Source organism: Triticum urartu, chromosome 1 (genome assembly GCF_003073215.2).
Source record: "Triticum urartu cultivar G1812 chromosome 1, Tu2.1, whole genome shotgun sequence".
Taxonomy (NCBI): Eukaryota; Viridiplantae; Streptophyta; class Magnoliopsida; order Poales; family Poaceae; genus Triticum; species Triticum urartu.
The window spans coordinates 423,446,400-423,468,987 of record NC_053022.1 but is presented as its reverse complement, the minus strand read 5'-3'; the positions used below and the strand labels follow the sequence as shown (position 1 = coordinate 423,468,987).

The window sequence follows — 22,588 nt, the reverse complement described above, 5'->3', positions numbered from 1 at the left end:
GACCTTCCTCGTGAAGTACCCGTATGTCTTCGTACACCTCCTCCGCACGACGACGCCCCGCCCCCAAAGCTCCACCGCCTCCTTTTTCCAAGCGGCATCATGGGCTTCACAGGCCGCGTGGTACCTGGCTTCCTCTTTCGCCGCCTCCTTCTTGAACACCACTTGCCTGATTTTCTCAGCCGGCGGCAACGACTTCTATAAACAAAGATTGTATTGGACCCAAAACTAATCCAAAGTTGGGGGGGGGGGGGTCCGGCGCAACCTCGTCCGGCGGGGCGTAGGGGTCCTCCCCGTCGCTGCTCTTCGACTGAGCGTTCTTGGGGGGCTGCGACTCCTCGTCAGCGCGTGGGCAAATCGGTGGCGCCATGGCAGAGATTTGAGAGAGAGAGAGAGAAAGAGGGCGAGCTTGGGGAGGATGTAGATGAGAATGCAAGCGGGACGACATGAGCAAGGTAGTATTTATTGTTAGCTGGAATCTAGATCGACGGAAACAGTACACATGCCAGTCGCCGGAATTTATGAGTACTGTAGTTTGAATTACACACGATTCCCGTAGCAAAATCCGTGTGTGAACTTAATAGCTGAAGGTTTCCAATACAGAACCGTGTCTGATTAATAACCCCCGCCATTCACCTTACAAACCTTGAGGTGTGAAATAGAGTGCCAATCGTGTGGGTGCCGGTTGTCTTGATAGATCTTTACATTTTCATTTTTGAACACCGGATATTTACATTGTCTGATAATTTTTTAACTCGCACACAAGTACACAAAAAGATGATTTTTCAAACCGTTATGATTAGTCGTTGCATGTAGATGTAGTTCAGATTTGAATCACGGTCATTAAATGGCTAGAGAATCAATTAAATGTCTTTAAAAGTCAAATGACCCCTGAAAATTTCCAAATTTTCACATGGCAGTTGTATTAGTGCACGTTAAATATAGAAAAATAAAATAAAGGCCATAAGGGGAAGCTATCTGCCGTTGGTCATCAAACATGCATTGTTCCCTCTCAGAACCACGAGCCTTCTAGTGAGTTGCTTCGGTTTTGTGACGGGTGTGTTTCCAAACTTTCGTCAAACATGCCAAAAAATTTATCACATCATATTGGTGGCATGACATTATATCAAGCAAGGTTTCATGTTTTCTGATCTTTTTTTAATTTTTTTGAATTTAAATGCCATGGCACTCCATGCTTAATTGTGTCATAGCCGTTAGACTAATATGTTTGAAAATTCCTTCTAATTTACTGCACATGGAATTAAATCGCACATAAGTACACAAAATATGACTTTTCAAATCGTTATGGTTAGCTGTTGCATATACATGTAGTTCAAATTTGAATTACAGTCATTAAATGGCTAGAAAATCACTTAAATGTCTTAACAGGTCAAATGACCCTTGAAATTTTCCAAAATTTGACATGACAGTTGTATTACTACTACAAATTTTCTCGTACATTTAAAACACCATTCGTTGCCACTTTACTCCAAAATTCGTCTTTCACAGCTAATAAAAAATATCAACAACACCACACACAGTTTTTTGTAGGAACCGTTTGCGGTGAAAATTCCTGAGTCTATTTAAGTCTTCCTCCTTAAGCTTCGCCAACTCGTCTACTCCAATGCCGGCAACCCTTGAATCCACGAATCCCGATCCCCATTCCGGCAACCCCTTCTTGCAAAGATGACGTTGTGGAAACGCTTCGTGAAGACCCGTACGATGGCCGCGTCCTCCCCGAGCACCGCCGCCTGCGCCGAGAGCATGGCCGCCTACGCCGAGAGTGTCGCCGCATCTGCATAGAGCGCGGCCGCATCCGCCGAGAGGGCGTCTGAGGCAACCGTCAGGGCAGCTGCAAACACCGAGAGCGCTCGAGCTGTCGTCCATGCCGCCGATGTCGCCCTGGCCTGGGTCGAGGCCATCCATGCTAAGATCGAGGACGCACACACCAAGATATTCCAGGCCACCTCAGAATCCAGCATGCAACCCACGTCCGAAAAGGTGGCGGTGTCCATGGAGCACCTGCTTCCTCATGAGATCGCCGAGCGGGAGCTAGAGAGGCAGTAGGCGGCGGAGATCAAGGAGCGTTGGGAGGAGGAGTTGCGCGTGGCCGAGGTCGAGGTAGAGAAGAGTCTGTCCATCGAGGAATCGGCGGTGGAGTGCCAACGCGAGCTCTGGCGCAGTCACTACTATGAGTACTACAACCTTGAGGGCGGCGCCGAGGACGAGGATGCGGTCAACTTCAGCAGGGGGGACGAGGAGTCCACCAACGGTGGCATGTCGCCAGGACAAGTCATCGACATCTCATTTGACATCGATGATGCACAGGCCGACGCGGCGTCAGATTTGTTAAAATTATGCATACTTAGGCTTTGTTTCTAATGCTGGTCTTTTGTTAGAGCAATGTTTATGTCAACTGGCTCTGTTTAATTACTAAAATTACGCGATTCGGTAAGTGTGGTCTGCGTGCTGTATGCTCTTTTATGTGCCCAAATTAGCAAGCGATCTTAAATTATGCAATGACGTACCCAGGAAAATTTCCACCAAAATTTCAATTATCAAACTCATCCCATGCACGTAAAGCAGAGGAAAATCGTTTGCAGTGCACATAATCGTTCAAAGTGAATGGTGTCCGGCGGCACCGCGCGGAAAGTTTCCCTCCACATTTTAAATTTTTTGTCCTACGCCGAAATATCTACCCCCGACCCCGTTCCCCACCCCCTTTTCCCCTGACCACAAGTCACATTTCCCCTGTTTCCTCCTTCCTTCGTTCCTTCCTTCCTAAGCTATAGCCGCTTCCTCGCTCTCGCCGTCTCACATCCTACCGCCGGGGTCGCCATGGTCTTCTTCAATGACCTCTCCGACGATGACTCCTTCACCACCCAGGTATGCCTCTCTTCTCTCTCTCGGGCTATGACTTGGAATGAAGTATTTTAATCCGGCGGTCGATTTGAGTCATTTATTCCTCTTGTAGCTCCCTAGGACCATCAGTTGCAATGAATGGAGCGCGGTGGCTGAAGATTCGTCTGCTCATTGTCACCATCAATCTCCATGCGTGAAGCTAGTTCCGTTTGAATCTGTGGACAGTGGGAGGAAGTATCTGGCATGTGCAGAGAAGGTTAGACCCTCTTTTGTTGCTAGAAATCATTTGTTAGATGTGATTCAGACACTGTCACGGTCCCAACCCATTCATACCACACCTTCAACTAAACGCATCCTAAGACAGTGTCACAGTTTATACCTAGTATCTAAAAATGTTGCCATTTCATCAGCAGTGCAATTAGAAAATTATTTGGCACTGCTTCGGCAGTTTGTGCAGCCAACTTTAGTCCACACATCTGAGCAGCCAAGCAGTAAAATACTAAATCTTTATGGCACGAAGGAACTGGGCATCGGAGCAACTAGGTGCTCCGGAGTCTGGGTCCCTGATTTTTTTTCCGCTGCATCAACTCGCCAGTGCAGAGCACCGGTGCGAGATGTAGCACCAGTTGTCTTTACACCGGTTTAGTGCTATTAGTTGTATGTTACTAAATTTGTGCATGTACACACCTATTAGTATCAATTTGCTGTCATCCAAACACTGTCGTTATGCTATTGCAGTTATATTTACGTTCCTTATAAAATATTCAATTTGTTATTTATAGTACATGAGTAAGAACTTGTAGCGTTGTTGTAGTTAATTATAGCTTCTGATGTTTCAGAATTTGGTTATTGTCTCAGTAGCAATTAATTCATTTACACATTGATCTTTTTGAGAAGATATGTCATAATTAACTTGTTTCTTCAGTTCTTCAAAATAAGTATTGGTGATTTTCTATGTTTCTATAAACCCATTTTCCCTACAATTGTTACTGATCTAGTTTTAAATATTATAGGATGAACGGAAGTGTTCTTACTTGGAGTGGGTTGATTAAGAGTGGCCACAGTCTTTGAAGATGTGCCTAGCAAAGCTCTGGAGCATGTATGAGGAAGAGAACAGGGGTAGGCTTAGAGAAAGTGTTGTCAATGCTGAAGAATATTTGAAGATGCGAGATAAAAAGAGGAAGGTGGAGAATGAGATCAGATTTTTTAAATCATACTTTGCTAAGATGGTGTTGGCGAAGGAGGAGGCACTTTCCCAGTTGGCCAGTGCAAAATAGGTTCTCACTGAACTGGAAGCGGAGATGGATAAGACGAGTCTGGATGATCTCGATTAGGGAAATGAATATATTGTTCTAATATTGTTCTTATGAAGCTGAACTAGCTATATGTTGTACTTTGTTGTTTTCAGGTAGTTATCGTACTGTGATGGTAAAATATATTGCATGATATGAAATTGGCAAACAGCTGTTCGATATGAAATGTGAATTTTCGTAATATTGGAATTATTAATTATAAACTAATAAACCTGCTAAATGGGTCATGGAACTTTGCAAACGGTTCTAACAATAAAAGCGTTTGTGATTAATAGCCCAATGCCACACAGTTTTTTCATCAAATCGTGTGTGATATAGTTGAATAAAAGCAAACGGTTAACCAAGGTAGAACGTGTGTGATAGTTACACCTATCACGTACGAGTCTATGTATAAAACTGTGTGTGATGTACATACGAACGGAAATGTTTTCCCTGAATTGACTGTGTGAGATGTACATACGAACGAAAACGTTTTCCCTGAATTGACTTTGTGGGATGTACATAAAAACGGAAAAGTATTCCTTGAATTGACTGTGTGGAATGTACATAACAAATAGAAACTTTTGTTTGAAATTAACTGTGTGGGATGTACATACGAACGAAAACGATTGGGTTTCAATGCCTTGCCCGACCGCACACAAGCTCATTTTGCCGAGCGTGTGTGCCAGGAGGGCCTATCCTTGACGATTTCTGGGTCATGTTGGAAAGGACCCCATATCGCCCACACTCACTTGACGACGGTTCCAAATGCCGTCGTGGAAAGGGGTTAAAATCCGTTTTTATAGCACCTCGCTGTATTAGTGTATGGTTGTACGTGGCTTTAAGAAAAAAAGAACATATATGGTTGTACGTGTTAGATCCAAAATTGACACACACTGTTATGTTGTATGTATCTATATACCTTTAAATATGAGCCGTTCTAATTAAAATCAAGAGAGCATAATTCTTTAGCTTATGTGGATTAACGTGGTGTTTCATTTGTCTTATGTTTTAATTATATAATTATATCCCTGAAAAATATAATTATATAATATATATATTTATTATTATTTCTATATATGCATGTGCATACGTTGGTCATGCATGAGTTGCTATCCTAGTCAAATCACATCCGGATTACAACGTGTGTTTCCTACTGCTATCCCAGTCTCAATACAACTGGATTGATTCATGTTTTTCGTGTGCATACCTTATGCTTATATGCATATAGCGTGAGAACATAGTAGTTTAATATTACATGTACATATATATTACAATGTTGTGTAACCTTTAAATCTCAGCCATTATTATTCTAATCGAACGGTGTAAAAATATTGGCATATATGGACGAATGTGATGTCTTATTTTTCTCTTGTTTTAAGTATATAATATATTAGATTGCTACTCTCTCTGTCCGGAATTACTTGTCGTCAAGACGAATAAAAATGAATGTATCTAGAACTAAAATACGTCTAGATACATCCATTTCTCCAACAAGTAATTACGGACGAAGTAAGTATGTTTTATAGTTTAATATATAAGTGTAATATTTAAATTTTGACAACCCGCAGTTTTTTCCTCTAACTCAAACATATGAGTTTAGTAATTTTCTCAAGATACCATAGTTTTATACTCCCCCTCTCCCAAAATTATTTTCTTAGATTTGTCTAAATATGGATGTATCTAGTTACGTTAGATACATCCGTATCTAAACAAATTTAAAACAAGAATTTTGGGACAGAGGGAGTATAATCAATGTGACCTGAGGCAACATGATTACACCAAAATTGTTAGTCCAAATATCATCTTCAAAACTGGTAGCCTAAAGCAACTAAATTGGGGATTGGTGGCCGATCAATATGCTATTTAAAGCAACAACACGTAATACGGTCACCTAACCGTTAGAGTGTCAATTGGAAGTCACCCATGGAACTAATGGAATGTTTAGTTGGATGTGTCTTAAAAAAAGTAGTTGGTAAGTTTTATATCTGGAAATTGGTTTAAGGCTTCTGAAGAGCCCCATTTTGTTTATGCACTAAAACAGCTAGAAATGTCAACCTCAATTGGAAAAAGGTACAATATATGCATCTTTATTGATTCTAAATAGCTTGGATCTAATATGCATTGTCCAACATGACTTAGATCATGGTATATACTAGTGCTCATATATAATAAGAAAAAGACTAGAAATGGTATCAGAAATGAAGAAAGTGATCTAAGTCATGACAGAATTTCTAGAGTTGTTCTTTCTTTAACAAAGTAATGAATTGTTCGCACTAAATAGATTGTTCTTTCTTTTTCAATTCATGACAGAATTTCTAGGATATTTTTAGGATTACTTTGTTAATTATACTATTATAGAATATTACCATTGAAGTTACAATTCATTTTATTTGTTAGAAGTCTCGATTGTCTATCTATGGATGAGCAGCATTGTTGAAATATAATCATGCCAAGCTAGCGCGAACTATGTGGTGAGGCCAGATCATAATGCCACAAATTAATCATATGTGTAACATATATTTATATTTACACAAAAAACTTATATTTTTCAGAAATAAAACTGTATTATCAATTATATATATTCATGCACTGGAGTTATATAGCATTAGTATTTGCAGTGCGACTTTGTTTAGGTAAACAACATGACTCTTTTGCGTATTTTTATTAATTTTCAAATAAATGGTGTAGAAAAGAGTTCACAACAACTTAACAAAAAACCAAAGCTATACAAACTATACAAAAGGGGAAGAGAAAACTAAAGAAAGATGGTAGGAAAAAAAGAAATTTTATATTGTGACTAGTTTCGTTAGTTCGACTGCATGAGATGAATTTGCCAGAAGAGAGGTCACTTCACTAGTAGAAAAGGGGGCAAAGGTCCAGGACGGGTCAGCCCATTAGTCCCGGTTCAGTACAGAACCGGGACCAATGGGGGCATTGGATCCGGTTCGTGAGCCCAGGGGGGCGGCCGGGCCACGTGGGCCATTGGTCCCGGTTCGTTTGGACCTTTTGGTCCCGGTTGGTGGGATGAACTGGGACCAATGGGCCTCGCTCCTGGCCCATCACCATTGGTCCCGGTTGGTGGCTTCAACCGGGACCAAAGGCTCCCCTTTAGTCCCGGTTCATGCCACCAACCGGGACCAATGAGGTGCCTATATATACCCCCTCGCGTAAGAGCAGAGCACACTGCTCTGTTTTTTCTGGCCGAGGGGGAGAGGGCTTGGTGGTGCTCTAACTCACCTCCTATGCACACAAGGTGTTCAATGGAATGCCCGAGCCACACTACTTAAGCTTTCTCCTCTCCAAGCTCGACCTCCAAGCTCCATTTTCCTCAATATTTGTCTAGGTTTAGCGGTCCGTCACGCCCTGTCCCCGTCTTCACCGTCGTCGATCACCCGCGCCGAGCTCATCGCCGGCACCACCGTGGTGAGCCTCTTGTTCTTATCTTCTTTCTGAAAGGAAAAGAAATTCTTACTTGTATGTTTACATAGATACTTGTATTATTTTATTACTTTTATTATTTCATCTTATATAGTGCGATGGTTTTGGTATCCGCCCTCGTCGGCCCTCGCCCTGTCTATGATTCGGATGTGGTATATATATTATCTTTATAACTATTGGTTCATTTATTGTTTATGAAAATTATACCGACCAACATGACATAGATTTTATTTATCTAGGATGTATGTGAACCGGAAATTCCAACCGACCCTATTATCGAGAGGTTAAATTTAGTTGAAGAAGAAAACAATTTCTTGAAGGAAAAAAATTGAGGAGGAGAAGATGATATTGGAGTTGCATGTTGCGAATGTCGTCGATGATCACAAGATCAAGATGGATGCAATGCGCTTGAAGATTAGAAGGATTAGAAAATATGCCATTCATACCGAGGCTTGGTATCATTATGCCGTTGGATCAATTGTTACCTTGGTTGCGATTATGATCGCATTTGTTTTCGCATTGAAATGTTTTACATAGTTTCAATGTATGGTTTAATTAATTAGATGCTCTGGAGAGCTATATGTTGTTAGATGAGAACTATGTATGTACTTTGGTTTTAATGTGATGATGAACTTCTATTAATTTGGACACTTAATTATATATAATGCACGCAGATGAACCGACAATGGATGTACGGTGACAGACACACCTCCGAGTACATTAAGGGCATGCATGAGTTTCTCGATGCGGCTGAGGCGAACAAGCGGAATGGTTTTATGTGTTGTCCATGCACTGAATGTGGGAATACGATGTCTTACTCTAACCGGAAAATCCTTCACTCCCACCTGCTTTACAAGGGTTTCATGCCACACTATAATGGTTGGATGAGGCACGGAGAAACAGGGGTTATGATGGAAGACGGCGAAGAACAAGAGTATGATAACAACTATGTGCCCCCTGAATACGGTGATGCTGCAATGGGGGGAGCTGGTGAAGATCAAGAGGAACCAGACGATGTGGCCAATGATGCTGCAATGGGTGAAGCTGCTGAAGATCAAGAGGAACCAGATGATGTGCCCGATGATGATGATCTCCGCCGGGTCATTGTCGATGCAAGGACGCAATGCGAAAGTCAAAAGGAGAAGCTGAAGTTCGATCGCATGTTAGAGGATCACAAAAAAGGGTTGTACCCCAATTGCGAAGATGGCAACACAAAGCTCGGTGCCGTACTGGAATTGCTGTAGTGGAAGGCAGAGAATGTTGTGCCTGACAAAGGATTTGAGAAGCTACTGAAAATATTGAAGAAGAAGCTTCCAAAGGATAACGAATTGTCCGACAGTACATACACAGCAAAGAAGGTCGTATGCCCTCTAGGATTGGAGGTGGAGAAGATACATGCATGCCCTAATGAATGCATCCTCTACCGCGGTGCATACAAGGATCTGAACGCATGCCCGGTATGCGGTGCATTGCGGTATAAGATCAGACGAGATGACCCTAGTGATGTTGATGGCGAGCCCCCCAGGAAGAGGGTTTCTGCGAAGGTGATGTGGTATGCTCCTATAATACCACGGTTGAAACGTTTGTTCAGAAACGGAGAGCATGCCAAGTTGATGCGATGGCACAGTGAGGACCGTAAGAAAGACGGGAAGTTGAGAGCACCCGCTGACGGGTCGCAGTGGAGAAAAATCGAGAGAAAGTACTGGGATGAGTTTGCAAAGGATCCAAGGAACGTATGGTTTGCTTTAAGCGTGGATGGCATTAATCCTTTTGGGGAGCAGAGCAGCAATCACAGCACCTGGCCCGTGACTCTATGTATGTATAACCTTCCTCCTTGGATGTGCATGAAGCGGAAGTTCATTATGATGCCAGTTCTCATCCAAGGCCCTAAGCAACCCGGCAACGACATTGATGTGTACCTAAGGCCAATAGTTGAAGAACTTTTACAGCTGTGGAATGGAAACGGTGTACGTACATGGGATGAGCACAGACAGGAGGAATTTAACCTAAAGGCGTTGCTGTTCGTGACCATCAACGATTGGCCCGCTCTCAGTAACCTTTCAGGACAGACAAACAAAGGATACCACGCATGCACGCACTGTTTAGATGACACTGAAAGTATATACCTGGACAAATGCAGGAAGAATGTGTACCTGGGCCATCGTCGATTTCTTCCGACCAACCATCAATGTTGAAAGAAAGGCAAGCATTTCAAAGGCGAGGCAGATCACCGGAAGAAGTCTGCCATGCGTACCGGTGATCACATACTTGCTATGGTCAATGATTTACACGTAATCTTTGGAAAGGGTCCCGGCGCACTAGCTGTTCCGAATGACGCTGAGGGACACGCACCCATGTGGAAGAAGAAATCTATATTTTGGGACCTACCCTACTGGAAAGACCTAGATGTCCGCTCTTCAATCGACGTGATGCACGTGACGAAGAACCTTTGCGTGAACCTGCTAGGCTTCTTGGGCGTGTATGGAAAGACAAAAGATACACCTGAGGCATGGGAGGAACTGCAACGTTTGCACGAAAAAGACGGCATGCCTCCGAAGCAGTATGAAGGTCCTGCCAGCTACGCTCTTACGAAAGAAGAGAAAGAAATATTCTTTGAATGCCTGCTCAGTATGAAGGTCCCGACTGGCTTCTTGTCGAATATAAAGGGAATAATAAATATGCCAGAGAAAAAGTTCCAGAACCTAAAGTCTCATGACTGCCACGTGATTATGACGCAACTGCTTCCGGTTGCATTGAGGGGGCTTCTACCGGAAAACGTCCGATTAGCCATTGTGAAGCTATGTGCATTCCTCAATGCAATCTCTCAGAAGGTGATCGATCCAGAAATCGTACCAAGGCTAAGGAGTGATGTGGCGCAATGTCTTGTCAGTTTCGAGCTGGTGTTCCCACCATCCTTCTTCAATATCATGACGCACGTCCTAGTTCATCTAGTCGACGAGATTGTCATTCTAGGCCCGTATTTCTACACAATATGTTCCCCTTTGAGAGGTTCATGGGAGTCCTAAAGAAATATGTCCGTAACCGCGCTAGGCCAGAAGGAAGCATCTCCATGGGCCATCAAACAGAGGATGTCATCGGGTTTTGTGTTGACTTCATTCCTGGCCTTAAGAAGATAGGTCTCCTTAAATCGCGGTATGAGGGGATACTGACTGGAAAAGTCACTCTTGGAAGTGACTCAATAATATGCAGGGATGGATATTCTTGGTCTCAAGCACACTACACAGTTCTACAGAACTCTACCTTGGTGACTCCGTATGTCGATGAACACAAGAGAATAGTCTGCGCTCCAAACACCCGGAGCAGTGCGACGACTGGATTACATGTGAACACATCAGGACTTTCAGCAGTTGGTTGGAAACACGTCTCAGAGGTGACAACACTGTTTGTGATGAGCTGTACTTGTTGTCTAGGAGACCATCTTTGACTGTATTGACTTACAAAGTATACGAGATAAATGGGAATACATTTTACACGATCGCCCAAGATCAAAAGAGCACCAACCAAAACAGCGGTGTTCGCTTTGATGCAGCAACCGAGAGGGGAAAGGACACATATTATGGTTACATAGTGGACATATGGGAACTTGACTACGGACATGATTTTAAGGTCCCTTTGTTTAAGTGCAAATGAGTCAATCTGTCAGAAGGCGGGGTACAGGTAGACCCACAGTACGGAATGACAACAGTGGATCCGAAAAATCTTGGGTACACTGACGAACCGTTCGTCCTAGCCAATGATGTGGCACAGGTTATCTATGTGAAGGACATGTCTACCAAACCGAGAAAAAGAAAAGATAAGGAAGCGAATACATCATACGATGAGCCAAAGCGCCACATAGTTCTTTCAGGAAAAAGGGACATCCTGGGAGTGGAGGGCAAGACAGACATGTCTGAAGATTATGAAAAGTTTCATGAAATTCCTCCCTTCAATGTCAAGGCTGACCCAAGCATCCTAATAAACGATGAAGATTATCCATGGTTACAGCGCAATAAGCAAATGACACAAGCAAAGAAAAAGTGAAGACTTTCTCCCGCAACTATTATGGTGATACCATGCCAACTTTGTAACACACGAGTATGCTATGCCAACTTTTTCAGAGTTCATTTGAAAACTATGAATTTAGATCGAATTTTCTCTAGAGGTGCATCTATGTTCATTTTTTTAGTAAATTTAATCACAAACTTGTGATTCACACAAATTTCAAAGAATTCAAATTTTAACTATTCAAATTTGGAAACTAATGGCACTAACAGAAAGTTTATATTTTTTCTAAAACTAATGGCACTAACAGAAAGTTTATAATTTTGCTGACCTAAAAGCAAAAAGAATTAAAAAATAAAGCAAAAAACAAAAGAAAATAAATAATACAGAAAACAAAACAAAAAAAAACTGGAAAAAAATTAAAAATAGCAACAATGAGTATTTTGTTGTAAGTAGAAACAAAATAAAATAAATAAATCAACCAAAAAAGAAAAAAAAAACTAAAAAAGTGTTTTCAAATTTGAAAACTAATGGAACTAACAGAAAGTTTATAATTTTTCTAAAACTAAAAGCAAAAAGAATTAAAAAATAAAGCAAAAAACAAAAGAAAATAAATAATGCAGAAAACAAAACAAAAAAAACTGGAAAAAAATAGGGCTCGCCCCTGGCCCATGACCATTAGTCCCGGTTTGTGCCACAAACCGGGACTAAAAGGTTGGTCCTCGTTGCACTCAGAGTTTAATTCCACCTCGCCAACCGAAGGGCGCCCACACCGGTTTATAATCCCGTCCCTCTCTGCCTTGTTGAGCTCCTCTCATAATGAATTTCTCTCAAATTCATAGAAATTGATTATGAATTTAGGTTGAATTTTCTCTATAGGTGCATCTATGTTCATTTTTTTAGTAAAGTTAATCACAAACTTGTGATTCACACAAATTTGAAAAAATTCAAATTTAAACTATTCAAATTTTAAAACTAATGGCACTAACAAAAAGTTCATAATTTTTGTGACCTAAAAGAAAAAAGAAATCACTAAAAAACTATAAATATTTAGTTCTAAGTAGAAATGAAAAAATAAATAGAAAAAAAGAAAAAAATGCCTATAATATTTGTTATGACTAACTAAAATTACCAAATTGAGTATAATGATAAAACACAGTAATATTAAATAGCAGCAAAAATAATGACTCAAAAATCAATTTTTATAGTAAAGTTATTCATAAACTAGTGATTCACACAAATTTTAAAAAATTCAAATTTAAACTATTCAAATTTTAAAACTAATGGCGCTAACAGAAAGTTTATAATTTTTGTGACCTAAAAGAAAAAAGAAATCACTAAAAAACTATAAGTATTTAGTTCTAAGTAGAAATGAAAAAATAAATAGCAAAAAAATGCCACCTACTGGGCCAGCACGGCCTGAATACGACTAGAAACCCAACCATGGGCCAGGATTCAGCCCCGCAGCAGGCCCAGTAGGCCCACAAGCATTGCAGTGTCCCATTAGGCCCGTAAGCCTGTAGTTCAGAGGAGTTCAAAAGGGAACACAGAGCAGGGCTTATAAACAGGTGCGGGAGCTCTTCAGCTAGCGAGGTGGGACTAAAAATCCCACCGCACCGCACCGCGGCGCAGGCCATTGGTCCCGGTTAGACGCACGAACCGGGACCATAGGGGGGCATTCGTACCGGTTCGTGGCACAAACCGGTATGAATGCCTACCTATGGTCCCGGTTCGTGCGACGAACCGGGACCAATGGCCTCTGCTTCCCGCCCTTTGGGCTGCCGAAATGAGACCTTTGGTCCCGGTTGGTAGCACGAACCGGGACCATAGGTGGCATTGGTACCGGTTCGTGCCACGAACCGAGACCAATGCTTCATGTATATATACCCACCACTTAGCAGTTTCAGTTTACATCGCCCATTTCCCCCCGACGCCGCTGAGCTCATCGCCGCCAGGCTGCCTCGCCGTCGCCGCCCACGCCGTTGCCCCTGCCCTGCCCCCGAGCCCACGCCGACGACGTTCGCCGCCCACGCCGTTGCCGTCCGCCGCCCCCGAGCGCGCCCTACCTCGCCCTCGTCGCCGAGCATGCCCCGCCGTCGCCCTCGCCGACCCCGAGCCCGTCCTCGTCGCCGTCGCCCCCGACGCCGGCCGCCCGCGTCTCCTCCCCGATCCCACCGGGAGAGGTAGCTACCGCCCCATCCTCCCCCTTCCTTCCTTCCCCTTGCAAAATATTGATATGATGAATTTGATATGATGAATGAGGGGAGTCATGTGTATGTATGTATGTGTGTATGTATATGTAAATATTGATATGATGAAATTTTTGTTCATATATATTGTAGATGTATGTATGATGAATTTTGATATTTTTTGTTCATATATAATGTAGATGTCTATGTATGTATGGAATGATATCGATGGATGTATGTATATAGAACATTCGTAGAAAATATGACGAATCCGATATGACCAATGTCCCCCTCCGGTTCACTCAGGAACACTAACTCTCTCGAAGAAAAAAATGTTATCGGGGAGAAAAAAAGTTCTAGGATCGTCAAGGGGTCGAGGGTCGCCGAGGGGTCGAGGGTCGAGAGGGGGTCGAGGGTCGCCGAGGGGTCGAGGGTCGAGAGGGGGTCGAGGGTCGCCGAGGGGTCGAGGGTCGAGAGGGGGTCTAGGGTCGCCGAGGGGTCGAGGGTCGTCGAACATGAGAGGAAGAAGAGGATAAAAAAGAAGAGGAAGAAGAAAATAAGAGAGCAAAAGAAAGAATAGAGGAGAGGAAAGAGAGGAGAAGAAAGAATAGAGGAGAGGAGTTCCTCTCCTCTATTCTTTCTTCTCCTCTTTCTTTCCTTCTTCTTCCTCTTTTTTTATCAGGAACGAGGGTCGTCGAGGGTCGCCGAGCGGTAGAGGAAACCCTAAATAGCAAGTATCGTCAGTGTGAGATACATGTGGCCGTCGGTGTCAGACACTACATCCACGTCCCACAAGTGACGCGGGCGTCGACGCCCACGTCACTTGTGGGACGTAGATGTAGTGTTCAACGCCGACGCCACACGTATATATGTTCTCTGTGCATATATATATAGGGTCGCGCTATTCGTCACCCTGCATGAGGAATAGTTATTCTTCACCCCCCTCTATTTTACCATCAATGCACTGTAATTTTACGTTCCGTCAGTTTTGTCTTATTTCGGACGCAAAAAGAGACCGTAAGAAAATATATAATCGCCGTAAAAAATATTTTATTTTATGTAAAATTACAAATGTAAAAACATAGTCTAAAATACACATAAACTGTAAATTTTCTTGTCTTATGACCTATATTTTTATTTTCTTATGTCAAATTTTACGTAGCAAATCAATAAGAATGTAACTATTTGAATTCCAAACGTAATTTAATTATAAAATGATCGTAAGATTACCTCGGGTGAGGAATAATTTATTCTGCACCCTGGGTGATGAATAGTAACACTATATATATATATATATATATATATATGCAAAAGATAGATTATCAGGGAGGGGGTATATCGACCCCCCCCCTCGTGTTGAAGTTATCGGGAGGGGGGGTCGATATACCCCCTCCCCGATAATATTATTTTCCCATGTACGTATGTTGTGCCGATATAAACTCCCGATAACCTCAACACGTGGGGGGGTCGATATACGCCCTCCCGATAACTTCAACACGTGGGGGGGGGGGTCGATATACCCCCTTCCCGATAATATTATTTTCCCATGTACGTATGTCGTCGTTGTCGATATACCCCAAACCCTTGAAGCGTTGTCGAGGCCAGGCCAAACCCTAGAGAAGCAGCGTCGAAGCCACTAATTAATATTAGTTCTACGTTTGCCACTAATATATCCATTTGTCATGTTTGAATAATAATTGCCATGTTGTAAATATTTGTAGAAACTATGGACACCGCCGGAGACGAAGTACAAGAAGAGTTGTTGGGGGACATAATCGCACGAGGAAGTGATGCCGTCTGCTCGTTGTTTCTCAACGACACCGATGGTCTGGAAGCAGCTGGCTATGATTATGATGGCTCCGGTGACCCAATGCCGGTGCAAGAAGGAGACCGTGAGGACGGCTCCGGTGACCCAATGCCGGTGCAAGAAGGAGACCGTGATGACGGCTTCGGTGACCCAACCGAGTCCGGCCAGGTATATATATTAGTTAAGCCTGTGCTGACTAGCTAATTGATGCATTCATTGTTTTGGTATGTACACATATTAATTAAGTCTTTGTTCTTTTTTCTAGCCCTCCGGATCGAGCACAACTTTGGTAAAGAGACGAGGCCCGAAGAAAAAGTTGAGCTCGGATGAAAGGTTTGAGATCATAGCAATTGCGCCTGACGGCCAACCGATTGAACCCATCCGGACAAAGAACGCATTTGTTGCTCATTGTGGGGTTCTGGTTAGGGACAAGATCCCGATCAACATCCAGCAATGGTTAAAGACGGCTACAGAAGACCTTGAGGTGTCTTATGTCAATGATATGTAGAAAAATGATCTTTTGACTGAGCTGAAGTCAAATTTCACCCTACCGCCAGAGGATGATCCGGAGAAGCCAGTTAAAGAGCAATTAATCAAGTCTTTTGCTCTTAAGAGGATGGCAGACCTATTCAGGAGGTGGAAGAAAGAGCTAAATAAGTTTGTCGATAAAAAAGAGACACCAGAATTCAAGGGCAGATATGAGAAGATCAGAGATCACTGGCCCACATTTGTGGCCCACAAGACATCGGAAAAGAGTAAGAAGATTTCGGCGACAAACAAGCAAAATACTGCGAAGAAGAAGCATCACCATCGCACGGGGTCAGGTGGCTACCTTGTAGCCCGGCCTAAGTGGGCCAAGACTGAGAATGATCTGGTTGATAACGGGATCGAACCAGAGACAATTAACTGGCCAGACTGTTGTCGGACTTGGTTCTTCAGGGCTAGCGGAACCTTGGACCCTGTATCAGGGAAGTGCATTTGGACGAACGAGCAAATGGAAATACCAGTCAAGAGGCTTAAGCACTATATCGAAGCAGCGCAGCAAGGGACGTTTGTTCCAGACAGAGAGAACGACGAGCTCACAATGGCCCTCGGGAATCCTGAGCACCCTGGACGGACACGAGGCATGCCAGACTCCATTCTGTGGAAGGCTGGGTTTCCGGACGCAGGCGGTTACAAATTCCACGAGAGGAGAAAGAAAGTGGAGCAGACCCAACTGCAGGCATTGCATGCTAGGGTACAAGCGATAGAGGAACGAGAAGCAAATCGCAGCAAACGAACTGCCGAAGCTTCCCCCGAAGCTACCCCGCCATCTCAGCGGAGAAGCAGCGTGGCTTCCACCGAGCTACTTCAGTCGGAGCATGTCTTGACGGCTCCTGCCAGTTATCCCGTGGATGCTATCACAGAGTCTCAAAATTGCCACCTTATGACGCAATGGATTAATATGAAGGTCAAGGCGGCTGTTGGCTCTGTTTTTCCTACTGAACCCGGCGCAACTTTTCACTGCCGGCCGATTCCAGAAGGATATGCTACGGTGATGGTGGATGAAATAACGGAGGGATTTGAGCACTTCCAGCTTGACCATCCTACCGGTGAAGGGGAGACTCGGCCGGGTTCTGCTCTGAAGACTCCATGCCTATGGCGGAAGGAGCTCATCAACCTTCCGAACTGGATGCCTCTGCCTCCTCCTCCTCCTCCGGCGAGTCAGGGCACTCCGCCTCCTCCACCGCCTCCTCCTCCGACGAGTGACGATTAGGGCACTCGACCAGCTCCTTCTCCGGCGCGTGGCGGCACTCCGCCTCCTTCTCCGCCTGCGCCGGCGTGCCCGAGCAGCCAGCCTCCTCCTTCTCCGCCTCGTCGGCAAGGGCGGAAGAGACCCGCCGCCGCTCTGGCTGCTCCGGCGCGTCGTAGTCCTTCTCCTCCGCCTCGTAAGCAAGTAAAGAAGACAGCCGCTCCGTCTGCTCTGCCGGCGTCTAGCAGTACAGCCAGAGGCAGGAGGACATACAGATTTGGTCCTTCTCTGAAGACTCCAGAGAAGTTACCACACGAGAGGACCCCGGAGGAGAACGCCGAGATCGCGCGAGAAGAAGTGAGGAACTTCTTTGAAGGGGTGAAAGCAAAGAAACATCCACCTCCGGAGGAGAAGGTAGATCCGGTGAAAGCGAAGCGCACTCTGGCTGCCGTGACAAAACCACCTAAGTCTCCGCCGAAAGGCAACTATGAGAGCATTATTGGAAATGCATTTGCTGAAGCGGAGCGGTCGGGAAGTACTGTCAGTGATCAAAGGATAAAAGAACGACGAGCTGGGAAACAAATTGCCTAGCTCGGCGAACAAGCGAAGCAATCGTGCCCCCCACTCAAGGTGCCTAGCGACATCGTCGCTAATGATCCGAGGATGGTGCCCGGTTATAGCAATCTTGGAGATTACCTCCCCGACGATGTACATTATGATTTCTTGGAGGTGCAGATACAAAGATACGAGTACGGGAAGCCTTTCGTCAAAGATGAAAGATCTCTATCAACGATGATGCGAAGATTGCATGATTGGTACTTGAAAATCTGCAGAGAGTCTGGGGGGAGGAATACTTTGTATGTGAGAGTTAAAAAGGAGCATGACCTTGTTGGAATTGAACTATTGCATGTTCCATTTGAGGAGTTCTTTCAGTTTTTCAATCAATTGGCCCTCGATAAAGCAACGGTCACCTGCTACTGTCTGTAAGTAGTATTACTTCTGTCATTAAGTCTCTCTATATAGCACAGCTCTTTCATTGCATGTATTTATAATTATCCTCACTATATTATGCAGATTGAAGATCGTCGAATTGAAGAAAAGACAAGTCGGTAATATTGGGTTCATTAACACAAATCTCATAGATGCAACTGAGGTTAAATTTCATGCCGCAGATACCGAGGCCAACTTGCTACGATCGTTGGTAATATATGAAAACAAAGATATAATACTCTTTCCTTACAACTTCAAGTGAGTGTTACTGTCTTGTGCATATTCGGTTTCCCTTATATATTAGTCAAGGTTATAGTAATGTAATTGATGAGTTATGCATGCGTGCGCAGGTTCCACTATATTCTCCTAGAGATTAAGCTTGAGCAGGGAGTAGTAACTGTCTTGGACTCTAAACGAAAAGATCCCCAGGAGTATGCGGACATGACTCAAATGCTCGAGAAGTAAGTTAAATCGATCATTATCAACCATATCAGAAACTTTGTTCATTTCTGATATCAAGTAATTGTTTTCTTTGTCTGGCAGGGTTTGAAGAAAATTCACCAAAAAAGCTCTGGGACTGCCAAAGAAACTGGAATTTAGACACCCGAAAGTAAGTACTATATTAGCATGTTCCGCGCATCTCCTAGTGATTCAAGCGCTAGTTTCATCAATATCATTTGGCATTCTTGCTTATCAGTTTGATTGACCTCTATTTCTTGTAAAGTGGTCGTGGTAGGAACAAGGGAATGATTTCTATGGATACTACGTTTGCGAGTCCATCCGCCACACGACCTGTGAGCGGGGCTACTCTGACGAACAATATGAAGTGCGTAAATAACAATATTCACAATTTTATTTTATTACCATCATTTGTGTTGAGTTTCATTCATTCATATATATATGTATTGACCCCCTTCTTCAAATTAGATGTTTCGAATGCGGGATGAACTCCTAGCACCAGCTCGCATGCGGGCAATTCAAGAGGAATTGGCGGCACTCTTTCTTGACCACGTGATCGCTGAAGACGGAGAATACTATGTGGACCATGCGTCCGTATGTTAGGAGATTATATTTGTAAGAGATAATTATTGTATATATGTAGCCGGTAATGTCGGGTAGATATACGAGAAATTGTTGTTCGACCAATCTCTTGGAGAAGGAGAGGTGGTCGATATCACTTCTCTCTGTATGCATATATGTTCATGACGATCTTCTGCTTCCTTCGTTTGCTTACTAGCTAGCTAGCGTGTCTAGTCCTCTCTATATGTATGTATAGTACGTAGGGTCGACCAAGAACGGACATAAGAGAGGACACTTCTCTCTATTAATTAGCTAGCTAACACAATATATGAAACACCTAAATTAACCCCCCAACCCCCCCCCCCTTTCAAAAACAAAAAAACAAAAGCCCCAGCCACAGAAATGCTGACGCGTGGATGTCTATTGGTCCCGGTTGGTGCCACCAACCGGGACCAAAGGCCCTCCTGCCTGGGCTCCGCGCACAGACCACGTGGAGGCCCATCTGTCCCGGTTCTGGACTGAACCGGGACTAAAAGGACAGGACATTAGTAACGACCCTTTAGTCCCGGTTCAGGAACCGGGACAAAAGATCCTTATGAACCGAGACAATAGGCCCGTTTTCTACTAGTGCTTACAAAGCATCGTAGAATGACCATACTATTCTCTTACTCGACTTATTATCTAAAGTGAAAGGGAAACACCAACCAAGCGAGACAAAGAACCAGCCCGATTGCCGAAATGGTAGACCAGTGAAGAGCACATTTAACAAAAATGAAAATTTTCTCCAGCAACAATTAAGAGGAAACTATATTTATACAACATATGCTTAACTAGGATCCTTCTAGTGATGTCACCGAGCATCTATATGCAAGAGTCGTCTCGATCCAATACCACATCCGTCTCTTAACTGTGACTTAGAATGTTGCACATGATGCATCGGTGGATGCTAATGGAAAACCAAAGAAGAGAAGAACTAGTTTTTTGTATGCTGCATATACTCCCGGCTTCTGTATCAATAGATGCATACAACCATTTTTATTTATTATTCAACAAATGTCAAACAAAAACATATATCAAGCCATCTGAAACCATCACTCACACCTACAAAATTTGATAGTATGAAGTGCTCTCACTCCTCATATGTAAAACCGATGTCGTCTCCTATCCATCCATCTAACGTATCGAAACCAATAGCCGATGCAGTAAACCTAAAGCGTACACCACATGCACACGTTTTAGAAGCCGTCATCATCATCGGACCGCTGACCCATCTTCATAAGAGAGATCTGCATCATCATTGTCAGTCCGTCCATCCGTCGACGCCACCATGGCGCCCAACGGTACCACCGCCATGCGCTCGTCCATCCAGACGCGAAAATTCTGGAGGATCTGTCGTTCATAGCACCTGCCGACCAGGCATGACACAAAGTAGCACCAATAGGCTAGGCATGACTTGACATCTCCGCCGAAACTCCATGCAAGGTGAAGCCGCTCCACCTTCTGCCTCTGTCTTCCAGCGCTGCTCCACAAATGATGCTCCCAAGAGAGAAACGACACAACAGTACCGCCATCGTCTGATCTAGAAGACCATATCCTCGGGTTTCCCCTGGAGCAGCACAAGTGGGTCGACAGAAGTTACACGACGATGCCTTCATCAAGGTAACGGCGCAGAACAACGCCATTGCCTGCCATCAGCTCGGTTTTCACCGACAACTCTGTCTTCCCGACTCGCAGCCGGGAGTAGATGACGGATCTCGAGATCTGACCATCCAGCCTCAGGCCGACCAGCTCCGACGGAGGAGATGGCCACCACCGCCGAATGTGCCAGCCAGATCAGATCTGACCAGAGGCGTCGCTGAACAGTCCACCAGGCCCTCCACGCCGCCGCCGCCGACCGTAGCTACCGCCCTTCCCGGCACAGTGACGCGTCGCGCTTGCAGCCGCCGCCCGAGGCAGGGCAGGCCACCACGCCGTCGCCTACCGCAGCCATCGCCGCCACGCCGCATAGATTGGATCAGCCGCGCCACCACGTGTTTAGGGGCCCCACACCACCCCTAAGACGCTGGAGAGAGGGAGTCCACCGCCGCCGCGGCCGGCCTCCGGGCTTAGCCCGGCGGCGTCCTCCGACGGCAGCGGAGGAAGGGGAAGAGGGAGATCGCGTCCCCAATGGCAAGGGTTTGGGCGCCGCCCGAGTCGCCCTAGCGGGGGACGACCCAGGTGATGAAGCCATGTACTTAGGGTAGGGGCACGGGCCTGTCCAAAGAGCCCTACCCTGGGACATCCCTAGGAGAAGTCACCTTTCAATCGACTTGAAGGTATCCCACTCGACGGGTTCAAGACACTCGACCATGAAGCCAACCACTTGACTGCCAGGAGACCTCAAGTCACTCCGCAGGTGAACGGTCGGCTATTAAGTAGTCTTTATGGCCATTATCACACTTTATTAGGGGCGTTACCAGTAACGCCCAACCTTAAATGTACCTTAAACCCTGCACTACTGAGGGCAGGAGGGGGCCGGCGAACTCTATATAAGCCACCCCCCTCCTCAGTATGAAGGGTTCGCACCTCTGTTATTCACACGCCAGTAATCCAATCGACTGCCTCCGGGCACCGAGACGTAGGGCTGTTACTTCCTCCGCGAAGGGCCTGAACTCGTACATCTTGGTGTGTTTACAACTTCCCAATAGCTGAGATCTAGCCTCTCCATACATACCGCCCTACATCACTGTCAGAGCTAGAACCACGACAGTTGGCGCCCACCGTGGGGCAGGAATCTTAGCGCCTGATTGGAGAAGTTGCGATTTTTCTGATCCCTTTGATCATGGTTTCGTGCGGAGTTTTGGTGGAGGGCCGCGAGATCCGCCTCGGCGCGCTCACGTTCATCGCCGACGACTCCGCCTGGCTTCAGGAGGCGCCACTCGACATCGACGCGCTCCCTGTCCGCGGCGCGACGCATTTCCGCGCATGCGTTCGTGGCGTCCTCCTGCGGCAGCCGTCGACCCAGTATCGGTCGGCCCCCGTATCGTCTCCTCGCTCTGTCTCCCACCGGCACAAGCGCTCTGGTCGGTCGAGACTTCAGAGGTGGGTGAGGCATGTTGTGGCTCGCCAGTCGGCCGCCCCGCAAGTCGCGGCAATCGAGCCCGACGAATCTCTCTGCGGCCTGTTCGACCTGTCGACTGGCTCCGCGGAAACCGCATCCGAGTGCGACAGCAGCGACCCAGCGGCTGAGATTCTGGCGGTCGATGGAACGCACAGT

The 22,588-nt window shown here is 45.0% G+C and overlaps 1 pseudogene; it reads left to right on the top strand.

The window, feature by feature from the left end:
- Window positions 1-2,835: 2,835 nt before the first annotated feature.
- The window catches only part of LOC125532892, a 61,180-nt pseudogene continuing 41,427 nt past the window's right edge, over window positions 2,836-22,588 (top strand).